Source organism: Sciurus carolinensis, chromosome 8, assembly GCF_902686445.1.
Source record: "Sciurus carolinensis chromosome 8, mSciCar1.2, whole genome shotgun sequence".
In the NCBI taxonomy this organism is placed as follows: Eukaryota; Metazoa; Chordata; class Mammalia; order Rodentia; family Sciuridae; genus Sciurus; species Sciurus carolinensis.
This window is the reverse complement of record NC_062220.1, coordinates 20,183,400-20,207,363: the sequence shown is the minus strand read 5'-3', so window position 1 is coordinate 20,207,363 and position 23,964 is coordinate 20,183,400.

Here is a 23,964-nt window from a genome sequence, read left to right as displayed (position 1 = left end):
TGTCCTTAATTTGTATCACTACGGTGTAGTAGGCGCACTTTATTCTTAGACGAAGGTGCCTATCAGAGAAATGGCTTGCAGTCGTTTTGCAGAATACCTTCCTGAAATTGGGTTTGTCCAGCCTGTGGGTAGCCTCCTAGAGAGATCTTTGCACATCACCTGAGGTAGTGCTTGTATCTGTACCCACTGGATATGGTTCAGCAAGTCTTACTACAAAAGCCAGCAACCCTTGAAGTTGGGAAACCCTGATAAACTTAATCCAGAACACACAGAAGACTTTGTAATATGACATTCCATTCAGTCTTTGCAAAGTGAGACTATTGAAGTGGCAAGTTCCAATACTTGGTCAAACTCTGTGAAGAAAAGTGAACAGGCAGAAACACACAGAAAACAAGTTAACTATAGTATTGTAGCTTCAAGTATTCCAGATTAGGAGGTACTAAATAATACATTAATCAGCTCAATGTGCCAAGTAAAAAAACACATTGTTTTCCCAAGACAGCCAAAGGAAAGTTGCTTCGATAACCTCAAAGATTAATTTTGGTTTCTTTTCAACAACTTCTCTCCATAATGCTCTTTTACCCCTACTTTCTACTGTCTTTCTCCAATCTTTCCTCTAATTATGGAAGATTGGGAACTACAGCTGCTCAGTAATGACTCAAGAACCAGACCTCTCTAAACTCCATTCTGGTGATTTTCCATTTGGTGCCTTCTTTAAAAAATGCCCCCCTCAGGGAAAATTTACACAGAACATACTAGCCCAGATATTTTTCCATTTGACTTTTGCAAAAATTTTGCTAGTGGAGAAATTTTCATGATATTTGTCCCCAAATAATAGAATCTGAATTTGAGTCTGAAAGCTTGGGAACTTGGTCTGTGTAAAACAGTAGAAGGCCCATCACTCTTTCTCCATGAGATCCCTCCTGACATAGAGGCTGCTCTGCTAGTTGAACCTCCTGTGTCCAAATTCAAAGGGCTAATGTCTTGTGAAAATGATTTACCATGGTGACCCGGGCCTGTAATTCCAGCAACTTGGGAGGCTGAGGCAGGAAGATCACAAGTGCAGTGATCTCAGCAACTTAGCAAGGTCCTAAGCAACTTAGTGAGACCCCGTCTCAAAATAAAAAATACAATACAATAAAATAAAATAATTTTAAAAAGGTCTGGAGATGCCCGTACCAAAAAGAAAAAAGAAAAAAGAAAGAAAGAAAGAAATGCTGCATACTTTGCACCTTTGGTGACCAGAATGGAATACACAGAAGGGTCTTTGACTAGGGTGATGGACTCCATATCAGAGACTTTGTTGTGTAAGACTAGAGTATCTTGCCAGGGCTAGAAAAATATGAAGTTAGGTCTGTGGACTTTCTTTTTTTGGGGGGGGAGGGAGTAACCAGGGATTGAACCCAAGGGCGATCAATCACTGAGCCACATCCCCAGCCCTATTTTGTATTTTATTTAGAGACAGGGTCTCACTGAGTTGCTTAGCACCTCGATGTTACTGAGACTGACTTTGAACTCGAGATCCTCCTGCATCAGACTCAGAGCTGCTGGGATGACAGGTGTGCGCCACATACCGGGACCCGGCAGGTCTGTGGGCCTTTTATAGCACTCATAGTATTATCGATGGGGCACACTGTTGTGATAGTCCCCTCACAGCACATGAAGCCTCTCTAATTTTTGTGAAGTTTGTAGTCATAAAAGCACCTTATAATCTTTGTAAAATGCCATCATGCACACATCAAAATTTTGCTTAAAAAAATAAAAAATCCTTCAATAGAATCCTCTGAGAAACACTTTGGAAACTGGAATCCTAACATACTCCTAACATACTGGAATCCTAACATATATATTCACATACTAACATGTGAATACATACACATATACACACAACCATACACACACACATACACTATACCTATAGGACTGGGACAGAGTGAGGCAAATGAGGTACATAGGTGCAAACTTTCATGCCACAAGGCATGAAACTTTCATGCCACAAGGTACTGCCTTAAATTTTATGCATCCAGCAATTTACTTGCCTCCCCTTAGTTCCAGCCATACACACACGTGTACATGTGTGCGGGTGTATGTATGCAAGTCAGTTCTCTGAACATAGAGTCAAACTGTAAATATCCAACAGTAGCAAGAGATAGTAAAATGAAGAGAATATAGACACAGAGAAAAGTGTACTTGAAATAATGCTGAGATGAAAGTGAAAAACAAAATCATGGATCTGTGATGATAAGCATGAAAAACCCACATTACATTTGGAAAAAATTAGGAAGAAGACAAAGGAAATGGGGAATATCATTTGCCCTTACTACGCACATTTTTTAAATGTGTATAATGTACAGCACCTGATGCCTCTGTCTGTCATCTTCAGTGTTTGCCCCAGGATAAAAAGAGAGCACTGTGTTGAGAGCAGGGTGGTATCTGTGCTGCTAACTGTCTCAAGGACAAACAGGACTGCTGGGCCCCTGTGCTTACCAAGGTTGTTAAGAGATATTTGTCCGAGGAATGTGCAATTGCCTGGAGACCTTATCTGTCAAGGACGGGAGCCCCGACTCATCTCCTGCATAGTTCACCCCTTCCCTCCTCCCTTCTTCCACTAGGACCGTTCAGTTCTGGCAGGACCCAATGAGAATCAAATAGATTGGCAGGACCCAACCAGAGGAGGACTAATGTTTAGCTGTTCAAATGTTAACCAATTAAAAGAACACTGTAAAACTGCTTGCCTTTCATTATAAAAACCCTGCTAACGAGGGCTCGGGGCCTCTCTTAGCGTCACCGGTTAAGGACGCAGAGGACCAGGCTCGAGCTTGCTAATAAATGACTCTTTGTTGCTTGCATTGATCGTGGTCTCTGGTGGTCTTTGGGGGGTCTCAAGCCTTTGGGCACAACAACTGCAGAGTCTCAAATCAGCTAGCAATTGCTCAGACGTGGAAATGCACACAGCGTTTCCAATTACCATCTTTTGGCCAGAACTATTCCTCAGGCCCTGCCTACCAATGGGATGAGAAAGTGTCACCACTGTGTGCTAGAAAGCAGAGAGGAAGCGAGAAAAGCACTCGAAATCTCTTGCATAATGACAAACAACTTCTGACCCATTTTTTACAGTTCAGGTACTGTATTAAGCTCTTTACATTATATGAAGATGCTGCCACTGCTCATTTTAATAAATGATCATCACATGACAGATAATATCTACTAAGCTTAGGATGTAGATTGATTTACCACTCATCTGTGAGCATTATGAACATTAATCATTTAATCTTCACAACCACCCCTTGCAGTAAATACTGTTATTCATCCACTTTACATATGGAAAAACTGAGGCACAGAGAAGCGAGATAGATTGCTGAGGTCTCTCATGGCACGTGGCACTCGGGGACCGAGCCTAGTGCCATTTGTCTCTAGTGCCTTGTGCGGCTCTGGTTTGGAGAGCCCCAGCCAGATCCTGGAGAACCTCTGTGCACAGATGAACCCGCCAGAAATGGCCAGGGCAGCATCAGCAGAGGCAGGACAGGGCCAGGGCCGTGGATCCCAGAGCCGTGCATGACCACTCAGCCGGCAGTGACACCATGATGCGGGGCGAGACCCACGGGGCCGCGCCTGGAACCACGGACCTCTCGCAGTGTGGGGCTGTGCCTCCTTACAGCAGAACTCACAATACGTTGACGCCTTGATTACCTTGAAACATTGCTAACAGAATATCAGCAGAAATGTAAAGATATGTGATATTTAACAGCCTCCCCCCCACACACACACAGAAAAACCTGCCAAAGAAGATACCAAGTCCGGAGCATCAGAGAGGATGGCATGCTATCTCCAGCACGAGGAGGTCCTCTCAGTGTCCCAGATGTGCAGACATGCCTCACAAAACTGTCCATGGAGATGGGGGAAGTCCCTTCATGTATAAGTGTGGATAAAGAGAGGACCAGCAGAGCAACCCACAGTATTGACCATGTTTCCAACGAGGATGGGACTATTAGGTTTCTGCAGATTGCTAATGATGGTGACTGACTTATCTGACCCGAGTCAGTTTTCCCACCAAGCTCTCCAACTGCAATTGACTTCTTCAAACTCCCTCCTCCTCTTGGGTCTCTAGTACCCTCACGCCCTCTGATGCCATCACATCACCTGAGATCCTTACCTTCTTCACTTGCACCTGTGAGTTTGCTCTCTAAATCTGAATTCCTCCTGGGTGTGTTGTCTGTCCTAATATGGTTGTGATACTTCATTGTAGTGTATTTTATTAAGAAGTGACAAGGAGAAGTTAAGGCATGCCAATTCCCTTTGGATTAGCATAGATAGAGTATGATTTTTTTCTGTGTGTATTATGGTTACATTCTTATCTGTCTTTAGCCACAATCAAATTATAAGTTTCCTGTTTGGGGGAAAAAAAAAACTGCTGCATTCTCTCATCAAGTGTTATGGTGAAGTTTTTTTTTTTTTTTTTTGAGGTGCTGGGGGTGAACCCAGGACCTCACACATGCTGAGCAAATACATCCCAACCTTTATGATCAAGATTCCAAACCTAGGAATTTGCCTATAGCACCCAACTCTTAAGTACTACACCAATGGCTTTCAATTTTTCTTACTATGATTCACAGTGAGAATTATGCTACTTCATGACACAGTATGCATAAAGGCATACATAACAGGAACATAAAAATTACAAAACAAGCCAGGTGCAATGATGCACACCTGTAATCCCAGTGGCTTGGGCAAGGCTGAGGCAGGAGGATCTCAGGTTCAAAGCCAGCCTTAGCAACTTAGTGAGGTCCTAAGCAACTCAGGGAGACCCTGTCTCTAAATAAAATGCTAAAAAAGGACTGGAAATGTGTTTCAGTGATTGAATCCCTCCTGGGTTCAACCCCTAGTACCAAAAAGAAAAAGGGTTATAAAACAATTCTTGACCTTATTATGTGTGTTATGCTCTGTTTTTATTCTATTTATTTTATGTTTAGTGCTGAGTTGCAATTCACTCATGACTTATAATAAATGATTTCATAATCTTTGCCCTTCCTTCACTCCATGTCTTTGCAACACACTTAACCTCAGAGCAGGAAAACGATGACAACTGCCTACAGGGGACATGACTCCAGCTCCAGGAAAGATCACAAGGTGTGCTTTCCCATCACATCAGCAAGCACATCCATTTCCCCACCTCTGCCCACCTCTTATAAATTTGGTGTAAGAATAACTGTGATCGATCCTCTGGGAGAGGAAAGCAGGGAGGCAAAAGAAGAGGGGGAGGCCAGAGAGAGCACCGAGGGCCTCAGCCCTTGCCCATGAGTAAGATGGGCCTTGTAGATCTAGGAAACTGCTCTGCTTGCTGAGCTGTCTCTAGCGTGTCAATATTTACTCATGCTTGTGAGCTTAGTATAGAAGGTAAACATCACTGAGATAACTGCTAACATTAACTATTCCAATAAATATGGGAGGACAACAAAAAGAAGATCAAACCTACGAACAATAAGGTGTGCCACTTTCAACATAGCTGTTTGGTAAATTCTTGTGAATAAGAACATCTACTATTTTCTGTGTGCCTCTCTGTTTCAGGGGCTTCAAATACGTGAAAGACTTTATCTTTACGACCTCCCCACAAAGACAACTACCTCTAGGGATGTGTTCCTTTCTTGATTTTTCAGTTGAAGAAACTGAGTTTTGGTGATATTAATTTACCCAACCCTAAGAAATTAGTAAGTGGCCTTTCTTTCAAATTTTGATATTTTGTTTATCATGAAGTTTTGCATTCATTTAGATTTGTTTAAAATTGCATTATAATATTATGTATCTTAATTATTAAGATTTTTTTGTTCCCCCTCACCCTTAAATCTTGCCCCGAGGCAAATACCTCACTTGTCTTATCCTGCCTGAGATCATCAAAAGGATCAACCCACAGCAGCAGGGTCACTCGCACAGGGCAATCGTTACCCACACGGCAATAATTTGTGACTGCCACATTATTAACAACGCATGCCTGAGCATGTCTGCAGCGCTCCCAGCTCCTGAAGCCATAACCACATCCTTTTATTTCCAGTTTGTCATGAAAGCCCAGGAGAATGCAGATGAATAAGGGAAGGACTCCAACAGAAATAATAACTTGGAGGCCACTCTAGTTTGTAAAACGTGACTATGGCATCCCTGAGCTCTTCTCTATTACTAGAAACCAGTACTGGGACCCTACCAATATCTGTTGAGATATCTGTCTTATGGCTCTGTGGCTGAGAACGTCTGGTGTGTGAACTTCTTCCTGAGTGAGGGGACTGAGGATACCTGTGGTGGAAAGGGGAGAGACTTGCTCAGACAATGGAGAAGAGAAAAGGGCCTTGCAGGGCAAATCAATAAGTTCCCTGCACTCCAATCAGGAATAGGTTGCTTATGAGATTGATGGATCTCCCTACATATCTGGGATTCTGGTTTTTTGGTAGGAGCAGGGATATTGGAGGTAGGCCAGCCAGGTGCAAAACCAAGAACTGCTAACATGGGTCCCATTTTTGTTTGTTTGTTTTGTACCAGGGATTGAACTCAGGGGTGCTAAACCACTGATCTACATCCCCAACCCTTTCTGTATTTTGAGATAGGGTCTCACTAATTTTCTTAGGGCCTCCCTAAGTTGCTGAGGTTGACCTCAAACTTGCAATTCTCTTGCCTCAGTCTCCTGAGCTGTGTGGAATACAGGCATGCACCACCACACCCTGCAGGTCCTGGTATTTTTTTTTTAAAGCAAAGAAATAGAAATGTTCAGTGAATTTACTCAAATGAAGGAAGTTTACATGATACAGAAATGAATATTAGAAATCTATGTACAATAAAAAGTGATTATGAATTCACTTTTTAATTTTTAATGTTCCAGTTAAACATTCATACAAATACATATTCACTGTTTTCTTTATAGAGATAACACATATGTACATGGCATGAACATTCTGGCAAAAAAAAAAATCAGAGCTTCTAATAACATTCTCAAGTTTTAAAAATAGTATGCAAAATGTTTTAACTGCAACATTCTACATGAATATAAACTCCTGATTTAATTAATTTCATGATTTTTATCATTCTCGAACTTGGTTGTTTTTAATTTTTTTTTTTTTTTTTAGTACTGGGTATTGAACCCAGGGGTACTTTACCATTAAGCCATATCTCCAGTCCCCTTAATTATATATTTTGAGACAAGGTCTCCCAAGTTGCTGAGGCTGGCCTTGAACTTGTAATCCTTCTGCCTCAGCCTCCCGAGTGGCTGGATTACAGGTCTGTGCCTGGCAGGTTTTAATTATTTTAAAAACAGATGTGTCATAACACATCAGCTTATTAATAAGTAAGGCATTTGTATACACAGTAGCTTAATGTGGACAAATAAATTTTAATATTGATTATTTACTATGATGTTTTAAACTTTAAAAGTCTATTCAACATAAGGAAACAGTTGCACACATTCAAGTGTTTTTTAGGTTCTGGTATTTTTAAGCAGGTCATGGAGCAGATTCTATTTCCTTATCAGCGTGCAGTTGGATAAGATGATTGACATCTTTCTGACTGCTAGCTCCTATTTTCTTCCACAATACCAGACACATACCTTTAATGAAGCATTATAATCTTGGGGACCCCTTTTGGAAACTGCAAAGGCTACAGCTACCTTTAAGATGGTGAAAAACTACCTTGCTAAGCAAATCTAGTAGAGGATAAGCTTTCTCCTAGTGAACAAGTGAAACATATATTAGCAAGTTTGGCATGTAGTCGCACTTTTATGGAGGAGGTGCATCCATCTGATCATTCAATAAATTTATTCATTTCTCCAACAAGTATTTATTCTTTTATGTCAATGAGAACCATATTATGTCCTGGAATTGCAGAGGTGAACAGGAAAAAGTCTCTGACCATATGTATTCTCTTTCTTTCTAGAGGAAGAAACAGGTAATGAATGTATTTTAAAGCAAGAAATGTTGTCAGGCACAGTGGCATACCTATAATCCCAGCGACATGGGAGGCTGAAGCAGGAGGATCCCAAGTTCAAGACCAGTTTCAGCAACTTAGGGAGGACCTGTCTCAAAATAAAAAAATAAAAGGGCTGGTGATACAGCTCAGTGGTTAAGCTCCCCTGGGTTCAATCCCCAGTCACAGCATGCCAAACGATGATAAGTGATATGAAGAAAGGCAAAGGAGATTATAAGGAGACAGAGAGGAAAGCAGGTGGCTACTTGGACAATGTGACCTCTGAGCAGAGATCTGGATGGAGTAGGAGAATGAACCACCTGCATTCCTGAGGGGGTACATTCCAGTACAGGGGAAGAGTTCTGAAATGACCTTGAGGGTAGAATGAGTTGGTTTGAGTGTGGTGACAAGGGTGGGAGAACATGGGGATGGAGGATAAACCAGAAAGTCTGCACAGGGAAAGCAGGAAGAGTCGGAAGTTCATAGGAAATGCAGTTGGCACGGAAACAGGAGATCCAGGCATGGATCTGCAAGAAGGGAAGCAGAGAAACCAGTTAGTGGTCTCGGAGAGAGAAGCTGAAGTCTTGGTCTTGGGTGGTGTCACATGTTGGGATCCCCAGGAATCAGACTCTGAGGAGGAATTCAGCATGTGGAATGTCTACTCAGGAGGGCCGTTGGGATTAATACCGGTAAAAGGGAAGGGACAGAAGTAGGAGTGAACACAGAGAAGTGAGGCCATAGTCTTGCCAACTTACTGGCACCTCAGGTGCTCCCGTGGTACTGGTTGCACTGAGATGGCCAGGTATTCAAACCAAACCATAAAATTGGTTGGGCATAATTTGGTATCCAGTTGATGGGCTGGTGCTTCGGTGAGGGATGGTACCATATGAGGACTTGGTGCTGGTCTCTGCTGTGGACATCTGCTGGTGGACATCTGGTGATAGCAGTACTCCTATCAGTCTTGGTAAGTAGTAGTCCCCACTACTGGAACTGGGCACAGCCTCCATCGCTGCCACCATGGCTGTTTTACTCATGCACCCCTCATACCAGCACCGACAGGTGTGCGTGCGTGGCTGATACAGGGCCTGGGCCTGCATCTTCTGTGATAAATGATCTTTCTGGGAGACAATATGTGACATGAAGAACTTTTTTTTTTTTTTTGCCTAAAAGTAAGATGTAGATTTACAAGACAGAAAGTATATCCCGTGGGGGGGAATAGAGGGGTTAGGAGAACTTCCGCACTCATCTCATGGAAAACAGATCAACCCCTGAAGGCAGTTATGATCCCAGGAGGATTTATATGAACCAGCTTTACTTACTAGCCTTTACAGCTGCCATTTGCTTATCTTCCCACCCAAGTTGCTGCCAGTAGAGACTCAAGGTCCTTTTCCTTTTTGTTGCCACCTCTCTAGAAGGTTCTTTGTTAAGATGCTACATGAGCCTGAGTTCTCAGCCGCTGCTGCTTCATTTAGTTACTTTTCACTGAGATTTCTCATGGTTTGATAACAACATGTTGAAAAAGTTAGAATAGGATAATGGGATGGAGAGTGGGGGCAGGGCTACGTCAGCCTTGCAGGAAGCCCCACATTTCATTATAAATTTCAAGCATTCTGCGAAAATCAAAAATTGTGAAAGAAGTCTTGTTTGTTGTTGTGAGAGTCATCAGTTTCATTAGAATAAGGGCTTTGAGCCACCGTTTTTCAAGCCCTTTTTTTGTTGTTAAGAAGTGAGAGCAGACGCCCAAGAAACTCACTGACTGTGCAGAGGCCTTCTAGAAGCACAGAACTGGTTTTGGGGAACTTTTCTCTTTTGTTGGGAGAAAAGGAAAGATCATTGTCAAAACAATTTGTCAAACTTGAACATTTATGAGAGTGAGTCATAAATCATTGCAAGTATTACTTGTACTATCTTTGAGAAGTACATTTCTAATGCAAAAAAAATCCATTACGGGTACAATTTTTGAGTGTATATATTTATGTGTACTTATCCCAAGATAAGCTCAAAACTTTCTTTCACATCCTCAAATGGGTTTCTGACCCTGAGAAGATTAAAATGATCAGAGAGCAAAAGTACCGTAAATTAGGTAGCTTATAGATAAGAATTTTATTTCTCAGATTTAGAGACTGGGAAGTTCAAGGATAAGGTGTTGGCAGATTCACTCCGATAAGATTCCACTTCCTCACAGGTGACTTCTTCTCACTGTAACTTTACATGCAGAGTGGGCAAAGGACCTCTCTGGGGTCTCTTTTATAAAAGCACTAATCCCATTCATAAGGGCAGAATCCTTATAGCCTAATCAGCTCCCAAGCACACCTCCTCCTATTATCACCTGGGATTTCAACGTACGTATGGTTTGAGCAGGGACATAAACATTCAGCCCATTGCTATGTCCATTATTAAAAACTCTCAAAGAAAGCCACTCTTGAAGCAATGCCTAAAAAATTTTTTATCCAAATCATTATTCTATTTGTTGCCCTCACACACTAAAGTCATCTTTCTCTTATTTTAAGCCTGCCAGAGTTTATTTCATATTAGCAAAATTTCATAATGCATGTTCATAAACAGGAATCTCTGGAAAACCCAGAGTAAAAATCAATTTGTATTTATCAGGGTCTATTGAAGTTTCAAGAGGCCTGCTCTTCCTTCCTGAGAATAAATTGAGCAACAGGCATAAGAGTCAGGCATAAAAATTGTGTGGAGATCAAAAGACCATCTTTACCCCAAAGAGCCTTCCACGGGGTCATCTGAATGGAATATGATATGAAAAGAAGGGGTTAAAAAAAAAAAAAAAACTCCAAATTAACAAGGGCAGATTCTGTTCTAGTTGGATAGCACATTAAAAAAATGGAGCCTACAGCCACAATTCCACTCTAAGCTGTCTTAAACAGCATTGAGCGTGACAAATCAAGATTTCTTCCATTCTTAGAGAAGGAATGCATCTCCTTTACAATTTTAGCCCTTTTATCTATACTCTTGGTAACAACTCTCATTAACCTCCCCTGTTCTGAATTTTACTTTCATCAATTTAAATGGTAAGTATTGAGCATGAGACTTTTCTTGTATTTACTCTATCATTTTGAATTGCATGTTATAAGAAAAATATCAAAGTTAAACAATAGAAATAAAATTAGTTTATTATGTAAAAAATATCGTCTTTGTTTCTAACAAAGCTGAATTGGAGTATGTGGTTTGATCTTCACCCACAGGCTCCACAACCTGATTCCCCCTCCAGGATTTAATGTACCCTCCAGTGTCAGGAAAAGCTGTGTCTCCTTCTTGGGAATGGCTCCTTTATCTGGTGAAAATGTGTGCCACCTGAAGGCAAAATTCTTCCTCTGAGAGAGAGAACCAGGGTACCTAAGAGGCTGTACCAATGTACACAATTCCTAGTCCTAAATTCACCAGGGAGGTCACTCCACCCTCAAGGAAAGATCACTGAGAGGGTACATGAAAGGACATGAATGTTCCTGTAAGCAGAATGTCCTACTTTATTGGGACAAAGTAGAATTCAGAGAAGCTTTTCAAAGAGGTCTCACTAAAATGACCCAGGTGAAAAGCAAAGTGTTTTACATGGCCAAGTAACAGGTAGTGAGAGATTCCACACAGAAACCCATGGGGCATGGACAGTTCTAGGTCTAAGAATAGTCACCCTTGTGCCCAGCTTAATTGGGCACCCATCTCGTCAAAGGGTGTGACATGCACATCATTGTTCAATGTATGCATCATTCTCTCCTCTCTCAAAGTGGGGATCTGGGCAAGACGTTCAGAAATGAAGATGGTCTTCTTTGTGCAGCACTATTTATGTCCAGGTTCCATCAGTTCTTTCCCTGTCAGGTGAGGTGGGCATTGTTGCTAGACTCAGAGGCATTGAGTCACTTGCCCAAGTCCGCATAGAGTTGGTAAGGGACTGGACACAGCATGCATCACTTTAGAAAGTTCCTTCACTTTTCACTTTATCTCATGCACCTGAGAATTATCTCCCACGGGCTTGAACCCCCAAATGCGCATCTTAAGACTCCTCAGTAGGAGAGGTTATGAAATCTGTAAAAGGAGGGCTGTGCAGAGAGCTCTGCGCATGTGAAGAGTTTAGAATTTCTTTCTCTTTTTTCCCCTGGCTCATTTAAGTGGCCAAACAGAAATCTTATGTGAAATCTTCAGAAAAGGGGTTGGTAACTACGTGATAGTCTTGAGCAACAGGGAGCAGTAAGAATTTATATCAGTCATTCACAGATCTCCACGACTTTGCCGTGATCGTAGCTTGAGGGCCTGGTGTTTCACAGTGACAAGTCCTTCATGGGTCGGGAAGGACTCAGTCCTCTCTGTCAAGCTAAAAGAAATGTAGATATCCCTCGATGGACCTGGGGTGTGGGCTGTTCTTTGATTTCTTTCTTTATTTAAAAGTATACTTTTAGGGCTAGGGATATAGCTTGAAGGTAAAGCACTTGCCTAGCATATGTTAGCCCCGGGCTCAATTCCCCAGCACCACACACACACACACACACACACACACACACACACACACACAATCTGAAGTAGACATTTAGCCAGGCATGGTGGCACACGACTATAATCCCAGCAACTTGGGAGACTGAGACAGGAGGATTGATTGTAAGTTCAAGGCCAACTTCAGCAACTTAGCAGGACCCTCAGCAACTTAGTGAGATTATCACAAGATAAAAAATAAAAAGGGCTGGGGTCGTAGTTCAGTGGTAAAGTGGCCCTGAGTTCAACCCCTAATACCAAAATAAAAATAATAATTAATAAAAAATAGAGTAATATTTAAGTAGCTAATAGTATGTGAATTTAGTAAAGAGTTATATTTTTATAGCAATAAGGAAGCACATGCTTTGGGAATATTTGACAAACAATGGTTAAACATTATACTTCTTAATCTTCACAAGAACTTGCAAAAGTAGCCTATAATCTCATTCTCTTTCTGTCCCCTTTTGTCTCTCTGATCTTTAGCTCATGAAAATCTTGAGGCTCAAAAAAGATTAAGTAACCTAAGTACACAGGTCTAAAACCACACTCTTTTCAACATATAACAATACATTCCAAGAACTAACAGTGTCCCTAAAATACCACAGAGTTACAGTGAGCAGTTCATAGACATTATCCTCTTAAGTATTCCCCAGACGCTTTTGGGTGAGTCTTTATTTGCTCCCTGTACAGACAAAAGAGCCAAAGTTCAAGATGACTTCTTACAGCCAGTAAGCAGCGGAGCTGGAATTCAAGTGCAGGTCATCTGACCTCCAGCCTCAAGCTCTTCCCAGGACTCTGCCCTGCTGAAACCTAAGGCACATTCCTTTTCACCCACAGGCAGCCTTTCTGTTTGAGTTAGGACTTCACAAACAGAGCGAAGTGGCAGATTAGGGGGTTCATGTGCTTAGACTTGAAAATCATCCACAAAGTGAGAACAACATCATTACTTTGAAAAACCCCTTTAGGTGCAATGACCCTGATGGCAGCTCCAGAGTGCAGTACTAAAGGAATCTAGAAGCTGTGGCATCCACCCTCACCAATGGCATGCCCTCAAAGGGAGCTTCCACCACTCAGAACTCTTAAGAGAGGCACAACTAGACAGCAATCAGTATATTTGTAAAGTTCAGATGTTTGCACCAATTTTGTATTTTCTTTTTCCCTCCCACTGGCTGTTTGTTCTCTTCACACATTTCTATTAAGCTGCTTCATGATTCCTCTTGGTGGCACTTATCCAGTTAAAATTATGATTCAGTTTAATTTAATTTAAAGAGGACAGCGTGATGTGGAAGTGGAAGTGGCTGGGACCCAGAGGCTTGGGTTGGATTCCAGTTTTGCTTCTTACTAGCTAATATAAAAGCAAACCATATACATTTGCAAATATTCAGTTCTGTTTCAAACACAAGCAATGGCAACTTCGTGTGGCATCTCTGAGTAATGAGAGTCAGAGTAAGCCATGATACATGCCATCTCACGCAGTTCTCACAAAGCCACAGGAAAACAGGTTTCTTGTTATCGGTTGTTTTACTGATGGTGGAGGCTCAGAGAGTTTGCCTAAGGATGGTGAAGCCAGTGTGTGACCAAGCTCAGATTCTCACCTGGTCTTTCTGGTTCTACCACCTGCACTTCCAAGACCTCACTGCCCACTGATGACCTGGACAAGTCACTTAGGTCTTGTTGGCCTCAGACTTGATCTCTCCTATTTATCCTGTGCAGGAAGAAACTGGCTTCTCTTTTTCTACCAGTTATCATCCAAGCAGAGAAATCTTGAAAATGGACACAATTTATAATAATTTTGAGACTCTGTCTCAAAATAAAACATAAAAAGGGCCGGGGATGTGACTCAGTGATAAAGTGCCCCTGGGTTCAATCATCAGTACAAAAAAAAAAAAAAGAGAGAGAGAGAGAAATCTTTTGCTGGCTTTTATCTCCAAAGAAATTATAATACAAATTGCCTTTCTCAATACCCCAGGCCTATCTAATTTTCAGCACTGAGTGTACCAAGTAATTATGGTTATCTCAGCCCCCAGATGAATTTCTCTAACAAAAATTGTTGAGCTGAGTGCAGTGGCACATGCCTGTAATCCCAGTGGCTCTGGAGGCTGAGGCAGGAGAATCACAAGTTCAAAGCCAGCCTCAGCAACTTTATCAAGACCCTAAGCAGCTCAGTGAGACCCTGTCTCTAAATAAAATACAAAAAGGGCTGGGGATGTGGCTCAGTGGTTCAGTGCCCCTGGGTTCAAACCCCAGTAACACACACACCCAAAAACTGTTGAACAAACTTTTGAGTCTCATTGACTTCAATGTGGGGCAAGTCAAAGTTATTTGTTTGCACTCGCCCATCAAATGTAAAAAGCAAATTATTCGGTGTCTCACAAGTTGAGACAGGAGGGCCCAACTATGACTGTTCATTAAATACATAGTAACATCTTTACACCATTGAAAAAACCTAGCCAGAGTGTTATACTCTTAATTTGCAGGTAAATTCCTCTGAAGAATAATCTTAAAGATGTTAGTAAATTTGAGTAAACTGAAGCCACATTAAGGTCCACTATGTTTAAATGTTACTAATGAAAATATTGAGAATTTTGATTCTTAATTTCTGTGAGGTCCTTGTTTAAGGGTGGCAAGGGGCCTGTGTTCCTTATGTGTCCTAACATGTGGATCTATATGTATACATATACAAATGTAATTGCACTGTTCATAGGGAGGGGGTCAGAGATTTTTGTCATATTTTCTGAAGGGCTTTGGCAAGTGAATAAGGTAAGACAGGCTGCAAGTCTGATGTAAGAAAGAGTGGACCGAAGAAAGGCAAATGATACTACTGAACACTGGGGACCGTGGCCTTGAATGGACGTTGCAGGTCTATTCTGCAACATCTAAAGACCTTTCTTCTTAGAAATGAAAACTTTAAGTCATGCAGCTGAATCTCTCACATGAAGTCATCATTGTCTCAGTCATTCGGTCTCTGAAGTTTCTAGAGACAAGGATGTTCTGCTCGGGTAGCTAGAATGTTTTTATGAAACCCAAATTCACTTTCTTTAACTTTGACTCGTCTTAATTCTTCTCTTTGGGGTAATCCTCATTATAATATTCTTCTCTACATAATATAGCAGCTCACGTATTCATAAACTACTTTAAAATCTTCCTGAGTCTTTTCCAGTTTAAACAAATATAGGTCTTTTAAAAATTGATTCACAATTGTGACATGGCTACCCGCTAATTATTAGTTCTTTCTGGTTTGACCACACTTGAGTTTGTCTCTTTTTTCTTTGTAATATATTTTAATGTGTTCTAACAAAGGCATACACATATGTATAAAGAAAGATGAGTTTGTCTCTTTTTGAATGTGGTTTCCAGACCTGAAAATCATATACAAGATGTGGTCGAAACCATTCAGTTTTTTTCCTGAACTGAAATGTATGTCTATTAAAAATGTTATAGATTGTGTCTGATGTTGATTGATCAACATTCCCAGAATATTTTTATCAGAATGCCTGTCCCTTCTAATCCCCTCTAATTTGCTTTTTTTTTTTTTTTTCCAGTGTTTGGGATCAAACCAAGGGGCTATGACTGAGTTATACCCCCCACTCTGTTTTTGAAACAGGGTCTCACTAAGTTACTGAGGGTCTCACTAAATTGCTGAGACCAGCATCAAACTTGGAGATCTTCTTGTTGCTGGGATTACAGGTGGGTGCCACACCCAGTTAATTCTACTCTTGAACGTCTTTAAATTAATATGGAAGGGCTGGGCATGGTGGTATCCACCCATAGTCCTGTGGCTCAGGAGGCTGAAGCAGGAGGACTGTAGGGTCAAAGCAGGCTCAGCAACTTTGTGCCACACTGAAATAAACAAAAACAAAAACCACAAAAACAAAAACTTCACATGGAAAATTTTGCATTTAACCCAGTTCAAAATCATTTCTTAATTTAACTTTAGATAACTCAATGTTCCAAAGGAGTTAATTCCAGATCTTGTTCCTGTGCCGAGTCTTACTCCTACTTTTATTTCATCAGAAAATGGCACAATAATTACCTTCTATTTCTTTGTGTTTTTTTTTAAAGAAAAAAATCCATTTTTTTTAACTACAAAGGAAGTCACTATAAAAATCTTGAAAGACAAAAGACAGATGTTGGAATTTTTTTTTGTAATTTACCTCACAAAGGGATAATTCTTTTAAAAAATTTTATTGGTGCATTATAATGATACATAATAGCAAAATGCACTGGGATATATGAGCACACATGTATAACTTGGTCTCCTTCCTTCTCAGTACTCAGTACCTCCTCTCCACTCCTTCCTACCACCGATCCCCCTCCTCTACTCTGCTGGCTTCCCTTCTGTTTTAAGATCCCACTCCCTTGTTTCTCGTGTTTTTGTTTTCTCCCCTCTCTAGCCTCCATAGATGAGAGAAAACATATGTCCTTACCTTTCTGAGTCTGGTTTAGTTCACTTAGTATGGTGTTCCCCACTTCTATCCATTTTCCTGCCAATGACATCATTTCATTCTTCTTTATGGCGGAGTAGAACTGCATGGCGTATATGACACATTTTCTTTGTCCATTCATCTGCTGATGAGCACCTAGGCTGGTTCCTTGACTTGGCTGTGAATTGTGCTGCTGTGAACTTGGCACGGGCGTATCACTGTACTACGCTTTGTGTGGGGGTTGGGGGTTGAAGCCAGGAGTGCTTTACCACTGAGGTAAATCCCCAGTCTTTTTAAATTTTATTTTGAAACAAGGTGTCACCAGGTTGGCGGGGCTGGACTCAAATTCACAATCCTCCTGCCTCAGCCTCCCGAGTTCCCGGGATGACAGGGGTGCACCACTGAGCCTGACTTCTAGTATGCTTGTTAATAGGATAAATACCAAGGAGTGATATAGCTGGGTCTTGTGGTGGATTCATTCCTACTCTTCCAAGAAACCTCCATACTGATTTCCCATAGTGGTCATCTTAATTTACAGTCCCACCAATACTGTGTAAAAGTTCCTTTACCCCTACCTCCTTTCCAGTATTTATTATGTCTTCTCCTCCTTCCCCTTCTCTTTCTTTTGTTTTCGGTACTGGGGATTGAACAAGGGGGCACTTTACACTGAGTTAAGTCCCCAGTCCTTTCTACTTTTTATTTTGAGGCAGGATCTCACTACACTGTTGGGGGGCTTGCTGAGCTGCTGAGCCAGCCTGGAGATTTTCCTGCCGCAGCCTCTTGAGTTGCTGGGACTGCAGACAAGCGCCAGCACACCTGGCTCTCTTCATGCTCTTCTTTCCTTTGTGTGGAAGCTTCTTAATTTGATGTCATCCCATTATTTTCATGGTTTTGTTTCTTTTCTTTGTGCCAGGAATTGAACCCAGGGGTGCTGAACCACTGGGCCACACCCCCAGTCCTTTTTATTCTGAGACAGGGTCTCACTCAGTTGCTGAGGCTGACTTTGAACTTTCTATCCTCCTGCCTCAGCCTCCTGAGTCGCTGGGATTATAGGTGTGTGCCACTGAGCCTGGCTTGGTTTTATTTCTTGAGCTTTAGGAGTCTTACTGAGTAACCCTTACCCGCACCTATCAGTTGGAGTACTTTCTTCTGTGTAAGCTGAGAAATAGAGCTCTGTTTCATTCTTCTACAGAGGAATATCCAGTTTTCCCAGCACCGTTTGTTCAAAAGGCTCTTTTCTTCAACATGTTCTTTTTCCAACATGTTAATTAACTAATTAATTTTGTGCTTTGAGTTTAATTATTTATTTATTTGCATTTCGATTCATTGTACACAAACGAATACAACTTTTGTTTCCCTGGTTGTGCATGATGTAGAGTCCCATCATTCATGCAATCATACGTGTACATAGGGTAATGATATTGGTCTCACTGACAATCAATTTAACACCCGTTTTGAAATTTGCACTTAAAATTGTAAGGTTTACAAACTGAAAGCAAAACCACAATTACAAAAGGTAAGGACACCTGCTTTGGACCAATATAGAGTAATAGTGCTCAGCTAGAAATGGCAAAAAAAAAATGGACACACTATATTAGAAACCAGTTTTTAAAATATTAGTTGTCAGGTAATGAGGACAGTGATAACTGAGAGACTGGAAAGAAAAGAATCATGTGGTCACCCCAGTGCACTGTCGGGTGTGAGTTTCCAGGCTGCAGCATGGGCAGGGATCCAGGGTGAAGCCAGTGGTCTCCCTGATTTGAGGGCATGATGCTGGCAGTCTGGGGAAACGGAGGCACTTGGGGTTTTCAGGAGAGAATAACAGAAAGGAGAGAAATGCAAAAAGACAGTACTCTGAAGATCTTCATAGGCATTAGCAGGTACTAATTACCACACATTCATGAGGAAACTACATGATACTGGGGAAAGAACCACACATAAAGGTGAGAGAAAACCATACCTGATGCCCACACAATGCTGGCATGGGTACCTATTCCAACTGGCCAGACCAGAAAAATCCTACTCTACTCTGGGCAGGGTATCCAGAAGGAGCTTGCCTACGTGGTGGAGAAGAATTAGACCTGGAATGAACACACCTTCACTCCTGCCTAACGAACCCTCGAAACAGGATCTGGAAGGATGAAACTTTCCAACTTACTGAATGGCCTCCCAGAAATAGAAAATCTCAAGAATTATAGAAATATAAAAATACCCAATACCCAACAAGGTAAAATTCACAATGAATTTCATTCCAATTGGTAGTTACATACATGCAGAGAAGCAGGAAGAGGCAACCAATAGCAGGGGGACAAGCTGAGCAAGTGAAAACAACCCAGAACGGGCACAGACCTAAGAATTAGCAGACAAGAACATTAAAACAGCTATTAAAGCTAAATTTCACATGTTGAAAAAGTTAGGTGGAAGCATGGAAAGACAAAAGGACCCACTGGGCAATATGGTGCACCCCTGGAATCCCAGCAACCAAGGAGGCTGAGGCAGGAGGATCGCAAGTCCAAAGCCAGCCTTGCAACTTAGCGAGTTCCGAAGCAAATTAGCCAGACCCTGTCTCAAAGTGAAACTGGGGATAAATATAGAAAACAAAAAGGACTGGGGATGTGACTCAGTGGTTAAGTGCTCCTAGGTTCAATGCCCAGTGCCAAGTACAAAATAAAATTGAAAGTCTTATGATCTGCAACTTCCTTAGGTTCAGACGAACAGTGATAGTTGGTCTCCCTAGTAAGGGTTATTCTTGACAAGTGACCCTATCCTATTTACTCAAGATTTTAAGCTTATCTATGCTTCTTGTAATTTTTGTGTTCTTCATTGTATCCGGTTTAACTGGTTTCTCTATGAACTTCCCGCTTCCTTGCTAAACTAAAAGGATCAAAACCTCTTAATAGTTGGAAGCAAATGTAGATAATGTCCAGTCAAACTCACTGATATACAAGTGATCAAACTGAGGCTCAAAGATAAATAACCAACTAAATGTGTACATCTTAAATCCAGAAGTGGTTAGACCTTACAATCTCAGTATCTGTAAGAATGAAGTAACTAATCTTTATGTGTCCTCAAGTATTCCGGCTTGCGAGGACAACTTGTCCCTTAAGATCAAGTAAAAATGTCCTCAAACTCAGATCCCATTTATGACAACCAACTTGGCATCTCTCCTAATGTCTCTAGGATGCTTGATGTCCTCCTGGCTTTGCTGGCAACTTCTGGATCCAGCCCCCAGGCTTTGCTGATTTCTGATGCCTGACCTGCTTTAACCTCCTGCATGTGGCTCTTTTCTACACAAAGTTGCTGGAGCCCCGGGCAGTACTTGAGCCCAATTTCCCTTCCAGCATTCCTTCCTTTCAAAATTTGATCACCACAGTGAACCAGGTCACTGGAGGGCTCTATTCACCAAGGTGTGCTTTTACCACTGTTAAAATAACATAAGCTGCCTAGACCCACTTAAAACAATTTACATTAGTATGTCCCCCAATGCTGTATAGGCACTTTTCTTCAAAACCTTAGAACCAGCTTCAGTGGTCTAGGGTAGAGGTACCTTGAGAGGTCCCACTGCCCTAGGGCACCTCCCCCTCATCAGGCTTAGGATCACAATCAAGTCAGTGTTCTCTGCTGCAGTCTCAGGAAAATTCCCTGCCCACCCCACACATGGCACAAAACCCAGGAGAGATCTTTCCTTCTCTTTTCACTTGTGGGATCGAAGTCTTAGTTATGGGACTGAGTGTTGCTTCCAAAATGTTTCATTATGGTTTTATCCAGGGGGTAACCATTACCCCATGCAAAGGGCACAGGGTCTGAGATTGGCAGAGCAGAATTTACGGGGTCCCCAGATGTGCACATCACACCTTCCCAGAACTCTCGCCATGAGTAGTTATCTATAATATCTACAAGTATATTTCCCAAGACCAGCCAGTATCGCGTTCCCTCTGGCCGCAGAGAGAGACACGACAAACGTCTGAAGCTTTGGAAGTTTATTGTGCACAGTCTTCCTTTCTTTCCCTCTTTTCTAATCCCTTTCTCTCTTTTCTTTCTCTCGCTCTCTTTCCCTCTGCTTAACTCTCGCCTGCTCCGGTCGCTCCGCTCCTCCCGCTTGGCTCACGCCTACTTCGGCCGCTCCGCTTCTCCCACTCGGCTCTCGCCCTTGCTCGCACTCTTCTTCCTCGCTTCTTCTCCTACTCTCAGCTTCTTCTTCTCTCAGCTTCTTCTTACTCCCAGCTTCAGCCGCCGCCTACTCCCCCCCCACCAAGCTTATATACACTTCAACCAATCAGGGGAGAGCGCACGAGGTAAACGCGCGGACAGCTGCAGGCATAGAATAGGTACACGAGGGGGGCATGCTCTAATCACATCGTTAACTAGCCAATCATTGGAATTCCCTGGTTGTTTACTGTATAACTGGCCGCTTTTGGCTCAGCGCCAGGCGCCATCTTGACCGTGCTCAAGGCTGGGGGTCCCAGGAACCCCGACAAGCCAGGGATGGTGGTCCTATCCCAGTGACTTAGGAGGCTATGGCGGAATGATCACAAGTTTGAGGCCAGTCTCAGTAACTTAGCAAGACCCTCAGCAGCTTAGTTAGACCCTGACTCAAAATAAAAATAAAAAGGACTGGGGATGTACCTTACTGGTAGATCGCCCTGAGTTCAATCCCAGGATACCCCAGCCACTGCAAAAAAGTAATTCTCAAGACCTTAGCTTGGTTTGTGCTGACACAATTTTCATGATAATAGTTTAGGGCATAGAAAGAGAAATACCCCTCAGATGGGCGATATACTTAACACCCTTTTCCCAGTATACTCTTCCTTGGAATCTAGACTTCTCTGTAGATGGAATAACAGAAACTCCTCACCTCTCTAACTTTCCCCACCAATTCATTCTCAAGAGCTCAACCTAGGGTTTGAAATGCAAATGTCCTGAAAGAGGGAGCGGATGGGTGTGAAGATCATTAAGGACCCATGTATCATGTCATTATTCATGTTATTCATTGTAGTTAGTGTTAAGGAGAGGCTGGAGTTGTAGCTCAGCGGTAGAGCGTTTGCCTAGCACATGTGAGGCACTGGGTTCATCCTCAGCACCACGTAAAAGTAAATAAATAAAATAAAGGTATTGTGTCCATCTACAATTAAAAATTTTTTTTAAATGTTAAGGAAAAATATAATATTCAGTGATTTTTTTAATGGTACTAGGGATTGGACCCAGGGGTGCTTTACCACTGAACTACATCCCTGGCCCTTTTTATTTTTTATTTTGAAACAGTTCTTGCTAAGTTGCTGAGGCCAGGCTCAAACATTTGATCCTCTTGCCTCAGCCTCCCGAGTTGCTGGGATTACAGACATGCAGCATGGCACCCAGAACAGGGAAACTTTTTGAAGAGTGATAAGGAAGATTTCATTCAGGGACCACTGCAACATGATCATGCAATGAGGGAGAGAGATTGGGCTCACCTTTGCATACCACATCAGGTAGGAATTGAGAGTCAAGGAACAATGTGGAGTCACAGGATAGGAAATGCCAAAGAGACATCAGGGGCAGGAGGATTCTGGCTAAACCACTTGATAGGATTCTTGCTGGAGACGTGCCAGGATGATCAGACATCACTTGAGGGATAGTGGAGGCTCTGGGTAGAACCTTGATCAGATATCAAGGGGGATCAGACAGTGAGAACAGAGGGTTCTTGTTAAAATGTGCAGGGGGTCTCTTGGCCAAAACTGGATTTTACAAGGAATTATACAGCTGAGCCTACATGAAGGTTCATAGCCTAATGAAAGCTGGGCCAGGCAAAGAACCTTTGTCAATGAATTCTCATTGGGTTTAATTACGAAGAATGGAACAGAATTCATGGAGACAGGGACTGGGTCTGGGCTTAAGAGACCTGAAACAAGGAAGTAAATATCAGAGGGAAGAGATTGGAGAAGCTGGAGACTAAGGCAGGCCCTGAGGGGAGGATGTGCTTCTATTATAATTGCTTCTTTGTACACAGGAAACAAGAAAATGCCTTTGGGAGGCTGAGGTATGAGGATGGCAAGTTTGAGGCCACTTTTGCAACTTAAAGTAAGACTGAGTCTCAAAATTAAAATAAAAAGGACTCGGGGTATAGCTCAGTGGTAAAGTGCCCCTGAATTCAATCCCCAGTATTAGAAGAAAAAAATTTTTAATCTCTTTGGAGCATCTTGTCCCAATGTTCCCTTGCTTAGCCTGCACTACAAGACAAATAAAAAGAGCCGAGTGGAAGGGAGCACACTGAGTCCCTGAGTCACCTGTAAAGGGAACGTCAGATCTGCCCACTGAGGCCACACTGGCCGCCCTCCTCTCTCAACACGGGAGCCCAGCAGCATCTTTCCTCAGAACTCATGAAAATAAACATTCTGACTCAGGGGCTTGGTGTGGGGCCTACATGTGCTTTTCTCTCTTTCTTTCTCTTTCTAGTACATGTTAAAGCCAGGGGTACTTTACCCCTGAGCTTCATCCCCAACCCTCTTTTAAATTTTGAGACAGAGTCTAAGTTGCTGATCCTGGCCTCCCACTTGGGGTCCTCCTGCCTCCTTCTCCCAAATCACTGGGATTGCAGGTGTGCACCCAGCTCCAGTTAGCCTTCTCTAACTCACTTCTGTAGCCAGTGCTACTGATCCCGAGAGACACAAAGCAGGAGGCAGTAGAGATTCAAAGACAAGATTTTCTGCATCTTCCTTCTGGGACTGGGCTTGACTTCCAGACTGTGTTCTAAATGGCTTTGAATTTGATATGGCCAAGCATGTGTTGTTAAGCAAGTCCACATGGCTTCAGGGGTAAACTTTGCATTACATTTCTGGAAAAAGTGTCGGGCGTGGTCTGTGCTGCCCTCTGCTGGTCATAGTGTGATATGTGTACTATTGGCCCCACCTGGACATGGTGGGGGATGTTTCAGAGTGTGCCTGAAACTGACCGGGCAGGTCTAAACCAGGAAGGGGATGAGATTCACTCTCCCAACCTGGTACGTTTGTACCTTGATTTTTAAAATTTATTTATTTATTTGTTTGTTTTGGTGCTGGGGATAGAACCCAGAGCCTCCTGCTTGCTAGGCAAGCATTCTACCACTGAGCTCCACACCGCAGCCCCCCAACCTTAATTTTCTGTG